This window comes from Lytechinus pictus, unplaced genomic scaffold (genome assembly GCF_037042905.1).
Source record: "Lytechinus pictus isolate F3 Inbred unplaced genomic scaffold, Lp3.0 scaffold_20, whole genome shotgun sequence".
In the NCBI taxonomy this organism is placed as follows: domain Eukaryota; kingdom Metazoa; phylum Echinodermata; class Echinoidea; order Temnopleuroida; family Toxopneustidae; genus Lytechinus; species Lytechinus pictus.
In genome coordinates, this window is record NW_026974141.1 from 9,225,300 (window position 1) to 9,237,446 (window position 12,147).

The window sequence follows — 12,147 nt, forward strand, 5'->3', positions numbered from 1 at the left end:
CCTCTATCATTTTTAACTTTGCCATTATTACCTGTGCCATTTTTACCTTTGCCATTTTTACCTCTGCCATTTTTACCTTTGCCATTTTTACCTCTGCCATTTTTACCTTTGCCATTTTTTACTTCTGCCATTTTTACCTTTGCCATTTTTACCTCTGCCATTTTTACCTTTGCCATTTTTACCTCTGCCAGTTTTACCTTTGCCATTTTTACCTCTGCCATTTTTACCTTTGCCATTTTTACCTCTGCCATTTTTACACCGAGCCGAGTGTATTCACCATCGCAGCACCCCTGGAATTCTGGTAGGTGTGTAAAAATTGAGAAATGATAAACTATAATGACGTGCTTTTTCGTTTTTTGGGGTCAAAATTTCTCTGTACCATAATAATATCAATTTTGTAGTGGAATGCCCTATTTCTATTTTTTTATTTTTCAAATTTACATCAGCACCCTACTAAAAAATGGTTCCTATGGCCCTGAATAGGCCATATAGAGGCCCTATAGCCTATTTTCATTTTCCACCTCACTCATTGATCCTACCCTATTTCGGTTACAGCCCGATAGACCGCGGGTCCGATAGCCCGCGGGTCCGATAGCCCGCGGGTCCGATAGACCGCGGGTCCGATAGTCCGCGGGTCCGATAGACCGCGGGTCCGATAGACCGCGGGTGCGATAGACCGCGGGTCCGATAGACCGCGGGTCCGATAGTCCGCGGGTCCGATAGACCACGGGTCCGATAGCCCGCGGTGTGTGTAAAATTATGGTCAGGATATAGTGAGATCCAATGCCATCAAGAGGTCAAAAGGCCAATGATACGAGTCCATTGGGGTTCTATAACGATGACCCAAAGGACAATCGCCCCCTGACATCTACTTCAAGGAAAATATTATCCCCATATTTTATCGTCAGGGACTGTTACCCCCCCCCCCCCGGAAATTTACCCTCTAGACGCCATACGGAGCCATCGACTTGACGACATGGCGAGATACTTTATCTTGCCATGTCGACTAAATAATGGCGCGATACGTTATCCTGCCAAGTCAGTCCACTTATAAAAAGTTATATGTCAACATGGCGAGATATTTTATCTTGCCCAGTCGACTTAAATAAGTTACATGTAAACATAGCGATATATCGGGATTCTCGCCGGGGCTTGTACACTTCATATCTCGCCATGTGGACATATCGACTTGACAAGATAGAATATATCGCTATGTCAAAATAATAAGCGTATTAATTACTTAGGCGGCGGAAGCGGGGGGGGGGGGGGGGGGACCTTTCCTCCTAAATTTGAGGTGGGGGACGGTCCCCCTAGATTTTTAGTTGAGAACCTTTTTTTTGCTTGTCAATTTATTTTCTACGTCCCCCCTAAATTGAGGTGGACCCCCCTAAAATCTTTTTGTCCCCCTAATTTTGGTTTATAACCTTTTTTCTTGTCAAAAATTTTTCAAAATTGGTGGTCCTTCCTATAAATTTTGGTTGATTTGCTTGTCAATTTTTTTACCTGTGTCCATCTTAAAATTTCAGGTGGACCCCCTAATTTTTTTTGCCTTCCGCCGCCAATTATTAATTAAGACATGGCAAGATAAAGTACCACGCCATGTCGTCACGTTAATGGCATTTTCAAGTCTCCATACTAGGGGTAATTATCCGGGGTAATTATCTGGAGGGTAAATTTCCGGAGGGGGGGGGTATCAGTCCCCGCCGGTAAAAATATGGGGATAATATTTTCCTTGAAGTAGTTGTCAGGGGGTGATTGCCCTAATTGGGTTATTGTTATAGAACCCAGGCGCGGATCCAGGATTTCGTGGGGAGGGAGGGGGGGGGGGGGCAAATTTGACCTGATTTTTGGCGCCCATATGTGTACTTTTCGAAAAATGGCGCCCACTCCCTCCCGGCCAGGCTAACTAAAGTGCCTTAAATGGATTTTGAATTATCTTATAATCACATTAAAAAAAAACCAAAGACCACTTTTTCATGTGTTCTTGAAAAAAAAAAAATCCATGAATATATAATGTAATATCAATGGGAGCGCAAAGCACGAAATATTTTTTTTTTTTTTTTTTTTTTTTTTTTGGGGGGGGGGTTCAATTTGGTTTAACTTCTTTATACCAGAGTAGGCCCTACTAGAATATTCTGTGAACGGGAGCTGTAGTTTCTGTACTGTTGTGTTAGAATACCCTTCAATAATATTAATGATAACCTCTTGGGAATAATGCAATCTCGAAGCAATCGACTAATTCTCCTCATCAGTGGCGTATTTATTCAGCATGGGTGCACGGGGGGGGGGGGGGGGGGTGGCGAGGGCACCAAGTTAAAAAAATAAATGAAATGGGGGGGGGGGGTAGACGTCAAAGAAAATCTGATATTTCATTCTTAAAAAACAAATTGAGGTATCTCACAAGGCCTAAATAAATAATGAGAACGCGAAGCGCGATCTGATTTTTTTTTTTATAGATTTATCATGTATTATATCCTGAAAGCCTAAGTCAGGGGCGGACCCAGCTTCCGCCATTAGGGGGAGGGGCCATTTTTTCACCCATATTTTCCCCGATCGGCCGCTCAAAGTTGATTTTTTTTTTTCTTTGAAGGGGTTGTCCCAGTGCCGTAATGAGCCAACAATTTCGAGGGGGCTCGATATGGTGTATCGCATAAAATTAATAAGAAGTTGCCAGTGAGCGAAGCGAGCAAGCAAATATGCTGACATTTTTATTACAAAAATACAAGGTTGTGATAGATTTTGACATAATATTTGGAAAATAATATTATATTTCATCCTAATCCCTTTCCTTTTCTCTCTATTTTTTCTTAGTCTTGATTCTCTCTTCTTTTTTTTTTTTTGGGGGGGGGGCAAAACACCCATGTCCTAACAGTCATTTCCTAGCTTTACTTTATAAGCAACATAAATGTGTAATAATCTCTTAAGCCCTATGTAATCTAAAAATGAAATTTCATGTATTTTGTCCTGAAAATTGAACATTTTGGGCAATGTTTGTGAACCTGAACAGCGTATATAACTAGATAATTACCACGAGCGCGAAGCCGAGCAGAAATGTTAAATATTCGTTCTGGCCTGGTCGAAAAGGGACATGTTAAGGATGTTTTGCAGTTAGCCATTAAGACGATACATATTTCAACGATTAAATAATGCGAGCGCGAAGCGCGAGCTGAACATTTTTGATATTCCAACCTAAAAAGATGAGATTTCAAATCCCCCAATGGGACATTCGATTCATGTTTGTCAATCATGAAAAAGGATGGGTAATTTTTGGTATCTTCCTATAATAATAATGCGAGCGCAAAGCGCGAGCAAAATTTTTTTGATATTCTGATTCGAAACTGGATAATTTTAGCACGTTTTGAATAAGATCAAGCTTTGTATCCTAAAAACATGCGTGCGCGTGTTTTAGAGTTAGACAGAATCCTGGCAATCTGAATACATTTCATTTTTCATCATAAAAATCAATAATGCGAGCGCAGAGCCCGAGCTGAAAATAATATTTGAAATTCCGATATGAAAAGAGTCAATTTAAGCACTGTTTACAGCACTGTGTATATAGGGAAATTTGTTAGCACTATATAAATAATGCGAGCGCGAAGCGCGAGCTGATATTTTATTATTTATTTGACCTAGGATCGAGACATTTTAGGCCTAAGGACATTTTGTCATCATATAAGAATGATGACTATCTTCTCTTTGTTTTCCTAAAAATTTATTTCTGAAAAAGGGACAATTTAGTTATAATGAATTTATACAAATTTTATTTCATATTTATTAATCTGTTAAGCCTAATGAGTGTGTGAAATTTGTTGACAGTGCATGAGGCCTGAAAACTGGATATTTTAAGTATTTTTGTAATCATGAATAGGATTCATTGGTTGATATATTTTTAGCAAATAATGCGAGCGCAAATCGCGATCCGGATTTTTCTTTTAATGGGGGGATTTAAGTAGTTTGTTATAAAATTAATATATAGGTATACATAACTCACCAATCAAAACGCGAGCGCACAGCGCTAGCTCATAGGCCTTTATTCTTTTTTTTTTATAATCGAGACACCTGAAAAGGTATATTTAGAGAATCTTATATGGAATATAAAAATACAATACATAGGCCTACTTGGCATATAGTGCGAGCGCACAAAATGTTGCAAATGTTGATTCAAACCATAAAACGGACATTTTCCAGAGCACTTAAAACATAAATTGGTAAATAAAACAAAATAATGAAAGATCGATGTCCGAGCTGAATTATGTTTTGTATATTGATATCAAAACTTGATATTTTAAACTACATATCAGCCTATTGAGCTGTATTTATATACTGACTTAAGAAGGACTAAGGTATAATTCCTATTCTAATTGCTTGTCCTTTTCTCTTCCTTTTTTCTGTTTCTTACCCCTTTTTGCGCCACCATGGGGGGGGGGGGGGGGGCAAAATCTTTGCCCCCTGGATCGACCTATGTATGTTGACTTGAAAAACACTAACACTTACATGTGGGATTGAAGCAGAGGATGCATACCTCATTAATCAAATATTGCGAGCGCGTAGCGCGAGCTGAATTTGACAATAACCCTTTTTTGTGACCCTGAACAGGGTATCTATCTCGCTAAACAGACTTAAAACTCGAAAACATTTTTTTTTCTGTTATCGTAAAAACGGGATATTTTAATTCAGCCGCATTAATTGAAGTTTTTTGGCAGGACATATATTTTACTATAAACAGGCAATGTTGCGTCCCCGGTCGAAAATGAATTTGCATGAAGCCCTCTAAGTTCAAGGTCAATTTGGCGCCCTCGGTTGAACATAAACTTGGCGCCCCCATCATGTGAAATATAACTTTGCCCTCCCTCCCCTCTCTGAAACATGTATTTGTCGCATTATGGTCAAAATTCAAATTAACGCTCCCCTAGTTCGAACATCAATTTGGTGCCCCGCTAGATCGAACATCAATTCGGCGCCCCATAGTTCGAACGTCATTTTGGCGCCATCAAATCGACGTCCAGGTCAACATCTCCCTCTTCCGTTTCCCATCTCCTTTTCTTTCTTTTTTCTTTCTTTTATCCTCATTCCCCTTCCTTCCTTTCTCTTTCTTTCTCTCTTTCTTTCCCCCTCTTCTTTTCCCCCCTTTCTTCTCTTTCCCCCATCTTTTCTTTCCCCCTTTTCTTCTCTTTTTGCTGTCTTTTTTTTTTCTTTCCCTCTTTTCTCGTTTTTCCTCTTCCCACTTACTCTCTCTCTTTTTTCTTCTTCTTTTCCCCCTTTTCCTTACTCCGTTCTTTTCTTTTCCCTCTTCCACTTTTTTTCTCTTTTCCCCTTTACTTCTCCCTTTTTCTTTTTCTTTCCTTCTCCCTTTTTTCTCTTTTAATATTTCTTCTTCTCTCTCTCCCCTTCCTCCCTCTCTCTCTTTCTTCTCTTCTTCCCCTCTTCCTCTCTCTCTCTTTTTTCTTATCTTTCTTCCCATCTTCCTCTCTATTTAAATATTCTTCTCTTCGTTCCTCTTTTTTTTCTTCTTTTTCCTCCTTTTCCTTTCTCCTTTCTTTTCTTCTCTTCCTTTTCCCTCCTCTTTTTTCCCTCTTCTTTCCCCTTTTCTTCTCCCCTTTTTCTTTGTCTTTCCTTTCCCCTTTTTCTTCTCTTCCTTTCTCCTTCTTACTCTCTTTTCTATTCTCTTCTTTTCCCATCTTCCTCTTTCTTTTTTTATTCTCTCCCTTTTCCCCTCTCCCCCCTCTTTTTTTTTGAGCTGGGGGTGGGGGGGGGGGGGTGAGGCAGTTCCCTCTCGGCCCTCCATGGATCTGCACCTGATAGAACCCCATGGCCTCGTATCATTTGACCTTTGGACCTCTCGATGACATTTGATATATCTGATCATAATTTTACACACACTGCGGACTATCGGACCTGCGGTCTATCGGACCCGCGGACTATCGGACCCGCGGTCTATCGGACCCGCGGTCTATCGGGATGTCCCCCCTATTTCTCACTCCTATACTGAATTCTCTTTTCTTCAGATGACGGAGGGAATGCGAAGAGAACGTTCACGAATGGCGTCATCAATAGTGTCCTCGATATCTTAAAGAATGCTGATAGGTGTACTAAGATTTCTGGTGGCATAACCACCGATGTCGTCAAACATCTGGTGGTCATGAACAAGTTGGACTTCGAGATCGACAACAGTTTTATGTATAAATACACTGGCTTCGAGTGTGGAGTTAATTGTGTTTGTTCCGCCGTAGTACACGCTTTTACAGGTAAGGAATATGATAAAATAAGTCAAACACATTACCCTTGTTAATTTGTTGGTATGCATTATTACTTTAATTACGTATTATGGTATGCAGCTGCGACACTTAAAGGGGAACTTCACCCTGACAAAAAGTTTATTGTAAACATAGCAAATAAAGTAATAAAGAATATTGCCGAAGGTTTGAGAAAAATCCATCAAAGAATAAAAAGGTTAATATAATTTCATTTCTTGTCGTCGAACATCAGGGTTCGGTAATGGGGCCACTGTGTTTCTCAATGTACATATCACCGTTAGAAGATGAAATAGAGAAATGAGGTGTTAGCAGAATGATATATAACACTCAAATCTTTATTTCTTCTCAACAAAATGATAATCGTGCCACAGAAATTGCTCAGATTGAATCTTGCTTAAGTAAAATACAGGTGTGGTCATCACAAAATCATTTAAAATTAAATCTTATAAGAAATACTGAAATACTAAATAGGATTGAGCATTTATAGCCTACTACAAAATGTTGGGTAAAAATGCTCCATGAGGGTAACTATGTGTCCAACCAACATTGGGCATTTTCTTGGCTTTCTTATTTATCCAGTGTGATGAAAATTACATTTCTATTCCATAAAGTAATTGCTGCTTAGTTTTTAACCTAACTGGAAATAATTTTGCTTCCCGCATTGGGTAAAATACTGCCTTAAATTGGATCGACACATAATTACACTCGTACTGGTTAACATTTTACCCAATATTTTTTACAGTGTATTTGGAACAAAAACCTTCACCTGTTGCTGCAATGAGCCCCCCCCCAAAAAAAAAAAAAAAAAAAAAAAAAAAAAAAACATGACGTATGGAACAAAATTTCTGAAACTCTGCGAACTAGCGAGGAAGCAAGCGAAATCATAACTTTACAAAAAACTCTAATTTTGCGATAGATTTCGACACTATGTTAGGATAATAGTATATTTATTTCACCATTCACTTTCTCCTTTATTTCTTGGTCGTGGATTTTTTTTGTGGGGGGGGGGGGGGGGGTACTTGACCCCAACTCCCCCACTCTGTATGCCAGTATAATTATGAATCTAAAAAAATAACATTAGTATTATAAAATATACGCAAAAACGATTCGATGCACAAATGAAAATTTGAATCTATATACATTTGTACACTGTAAAAATGCTGTTTAAATTTTAAGCACGTTGTTTAAGCCCGTCACTCTAGTTACTACTGTTTACAATTTTTAACCAACTGTTTAAACTTATAAATAACTGTTTAAACTTTTAAACAACTATTTGAAATTTTTAACAAGTTGTTTAAAAAGTTTAAACAATCACAAAAAAAGTTAACAACTTGTTGTTAGAGTGGCAGGCTTAAACAACGTGTTATTTTTTTAGTTTTTACTGTATATGCGTAAAGTTATGTGATGCTTGTTACCCTTTTTTTAGTACCCTCAGAGCCAGGTGGGCGTGGCCGTGGTACTGGCCTGTCCGGAGAGGCGATCTTAGGAATTGTTTTCGCTGTCCTCGCTTTTCTTCCGTTGTCCTACTTTGCACTATTAAGGGCGACCCTGTAAGGTTAAGTATTAACGAAAGGGGCGGCGCACAGTGGGCCGGGGCGAAACAAAAGTGCGCCAAAAGTCATTTTGGGCAATTTCGGATTTTCAATTTTTGTCATGCCCAGCTGAAAGACAACACTTTGAAGAATACTTTAGCAAAATATTTTATTCCGGAATTTGCATAAAGGTTGTTAATTTCCTACCTCAAATCGTAAAATGTGACATTTTGCGAAATCTCGCGTATATGACAACCTAGTTGAAAAACAGGCCATTTCACAGGAGGTCTTTCATGTAGGAATCTGAAATGGCTCCCACATAATCCTGATATATTCTTATTTCGTGTGAAAGGGTTCAAAGTAGATAAAAGACATCTTTCAGGAGGTTTATAGGATGATTATTCCTCGAAATAGGCTGAAAATCCATGTTTTTTTGCATTTACATTAGAAACGTTTGGATTTCCGTGGATTTCCGTCTAAATTCTATCATCATCATTTTTCCCGATGTCTAAGCTTTAAGTCGATACCAAATTTAGCTGCCCGATTTTGCCCGTTTTCATGTTAGAGCCGATTTTACTTGACACAACACCCAAAAAACCTGTTCAAAAACGGTCGTTTTTATACCGCGCAGTCGTCGTAGCGCACCGTATGGGTGTACATTGCCGTTCGCTTTTGCACAGGGAGGACGATTCCCCTTCCATTCCATGAAAATGACATGAATTCAGGTCATAATGTAAACAAAATAAAGGTTGCTAACGCAAATAAGGGCTATACCCACAACTCTTACAGAGATAAAACTTACTTGTAGAATAATTTCTGCCAAAAACCCTCATCATAGTGATACATTTGTGGTGTTATATACTCTGTGTTTTAAACAAGTCAACACAGCTTGATAAAGCACGGTTAATATTTTTTTCAGATTTTAAAGTTTTTTTTAAAATAAATCTAATCAGTGATCATTTTGATGCCATAAAATAATTTTCAGCATCTCATACACACTTTTTAGGCATGTGAGAAGCATAAACCAACATTCACTCTGGTCAATCTGAAAGTAGCACATAACACAAAGTGTATATGCTACACATTGTTTAGCGTAATTTGTCTTTTCACAGATAGGTTTTAAGAAGCCAATCAAAATGTGGTATCAAGGTGACGTCACATCGGCTTTAAATTATGTTCAGTCGATTCTACGCCCAAAATTACCCTTAATCAACATGTTAAAGTAAAAATATAACTCGGAATATAATTTTGGCGCACTTTCAACTCATTCTGGCCCACTGTGCGGCGCCGCAAGACTACAGGGGCGATGTCGATGGGGGGGGGGGGGGGGGGGTGGGGGGGGGGGGGGAGGTGTCATGAAAATATTTCGGGCAAACATATTGATTCACCCTTGCTCCGATAATTTCGACAGCTTAGGGGAATATAATGCAATACATCTTTAAAAAAATCGTATAAAACCAATAAACTAGGCATAAAATATACTATCATTAATACAATATTGTCACTTTCTGCGAAGATTGCAGGGAAAGTAGTAGAAACGGCCTAAGTATGTTAGTTATTTTTCTTTCTTCAGTTTTGCCCCTCCCATACCGAGACAGGGACCAGCCCCCCTGGGGAGCGGTTGACGCCATCTCCCCTTGTTGATTTTTCAATTTCTAGTGATTGTTGGGAGGAAAAAGAAGGCTTAAAATAAAGAGTTTTTAAGGGGGAGTGAACTGTGTGTGGTCTCTCATTGACTGTGTGTTATAAATACATAGTCGTAAAATATACGTTTTCAGAAATCTACTGATACTATGCAGAATAGATTGACCTATAATTGCATTTGTATAGAGAAACTAAAATGTTTTAAGAGGAAAAATAATTGTTTTTCTACTTGGTAACATGATTATTGCGGTATAAATGTATTGAGCAGTTAATTAGCATGATATCATTCAATTGGGTCTATATTACTAGACTACACTAGCATTATGGGTCAGGAAACTGACCAGGTATTAGTGGTTGAGGGCTTCAGATGGCGCTATTGATTCGTAACTGCTTTAAATGTGTAAGAATATAATGAGCAAATACTCAAAGAGGGTTCGTAATGAAAGTCTGATGATATATACAAAACTCTTTCAATTTTTCAACTAAATTGCATTTCTTAAAAAGATATATATTACATAACATAATGATAATGTAAGAGCTGTTTTCCTATGACGTCATGATAATTAGTCGCTCTTTGATTTTCATAAAGATATAGATCTCTATTTTGTCTGCTTTATTAAAAAACCAACTTATCTTCAAGATGAACTTTCTCTTAAAGGAGAGTGTTGGATAAACAATGTTCATTTCGGGGGAAGCAAGCATTGCTAGTACAAATGTGACTGATAATCTTAAATGCTTTGTTTCGTTTACTCTAGCTTTGCTATTTCCAAATATTCGAAGGATGGGGAAGCATAATCGGGAATACATAACTGACTTGCATCAAAGATATGGTGAGTATCAGTTTACTCGATAATTTCTTTTGAAAACCATATAATGTTGTATTAGATAATTACTTTGTGTCTTTTGATATTATTAATATTTGTTTGAAAATGATCTCATAATCCCAGCTTGTATTAAGTTTTGTATGTACCTTGTTCACCAAATCACTTAAGTGGGTTTAGATAAAATTGATTATAAGCAATTTAAATAATTTAATTAATACATGATAAATATATATATTTTAAACTTTTTCTTTCCACAGCCTAGTCTCCATAGCTTCAGGTGTATTCTCAGAATTGAAGGTTACCATGGTGAAACAAAATGGTCAGAAGCATGATGAATTTCATTTATAACGGTCTTTGATCTATGGAATTTCAATTCGCTTATTTCAATTTCCAACGTTTATTCACAATATTTGGTTTTTGTACATCTTGATATAAACAATAAAATAAAAATTACATGATCAAGATGATCACACAAACACGTACACTGTAAAAACTGTGGTGTTAAAACTTACACCAGTGGGTGTTAATAGAAGACCACACCCTCTGGTGTTAAAATTACACCCTAGAGATTGAATATAACACCAAAGAGTGTACATGTAACAACCAAATGTGTTGCAATAATACCTATAGGTGCTAAACTAACACTGTCAATTTAACACCGGTGTAAAACCACTGGTGTGGTCCTCTATGTACACCGGTTAACACCGGAGTTTTTGCTGTGTACGTTGAAAATTTAGGAGGCTGTCAAAAGAATGTTAACCGGTGTACATAGAGGACCACACCAGTTATTTTACTCCGGTGTTAAATTTATGGTGTTAGTTTAACACCTGTAGGTGTTATTACAGCACCTTTGGTTGTTACATTTACACTATTTGGTGTTATGTTCAATCTCTAGGGTGTAATTTTAACACCTCGGGGTGTGGTCCTCTATTAACACCACAGTTTTACAGTGTAACAAAACTATTTTTATAATTAGTATAGATCAACACCCCCCCCCCAAAAAAAAAAAAAAAAAAAGAAAACACGCAACCAGATGAAAACTTCAGTATAAACCAGTTTAATGTATATTTAGGAAACAAAATGACGAAAAGAAAGAGAAAATGAGAAAGGAGAAAGAGAGAAGGAGAGAAATAAAGTATCAATTCAATTCAAATCAATTAACATTCTGTTGAGAGAATTACGAGTTGTTAGGTAGTATCTGAACCACTCCAAGGCATTTTCTACGAACTCTGTAATTTTCAAGTTTGTATAAAAATATTTCATGATCTTTATTGTGTCAAAAACATTGGAGAGTTCCAGGGGGAAAAAAATCTTAATTTTGTAATAGCTTACGTGATATTTTTTCAACAAATGAGAAAGCATCATGAGATGAAGCGTGCTTTTGGCGAAATACAAATTCAAAGAAAGTCAAATATTATGTTATATTTATTTAAAGAATTTCATCTTATATAGATTCATCTTTCGTTAAATTTAGATAGAGTAGGCAATAAAGATATCGGTCTATAATAATTACATAATATTGACTGGTCTTGAGGGGAACATCAAATATATTGCCAGCAAAAGAATCACATTGGCCCGAGTCTTTAGACGAGGGCAATATGGGTCTTTTAAGGGCAATATATTTGATGTTCCCCGAAAGAAGGACAGTCAATATTTTTATTATCACCCAAATCAGATATCTAGAGCAAAAATCATGATAACAGCGATATCTTTTAAGAATAGAGTTCTGTTGTGTCATGATAATATCAGTGTCTAGGCTCTGCACTTTACCATTATGACGTACTTGCAAGCGCCCAGATCCAGCGTTGTCTTTATTATGACGTATCGATTGTTGGTGCGCGGAACATTATGAAGCGTATCACTTCATTTGCATCCTCAAAGGCCCGGATGTGA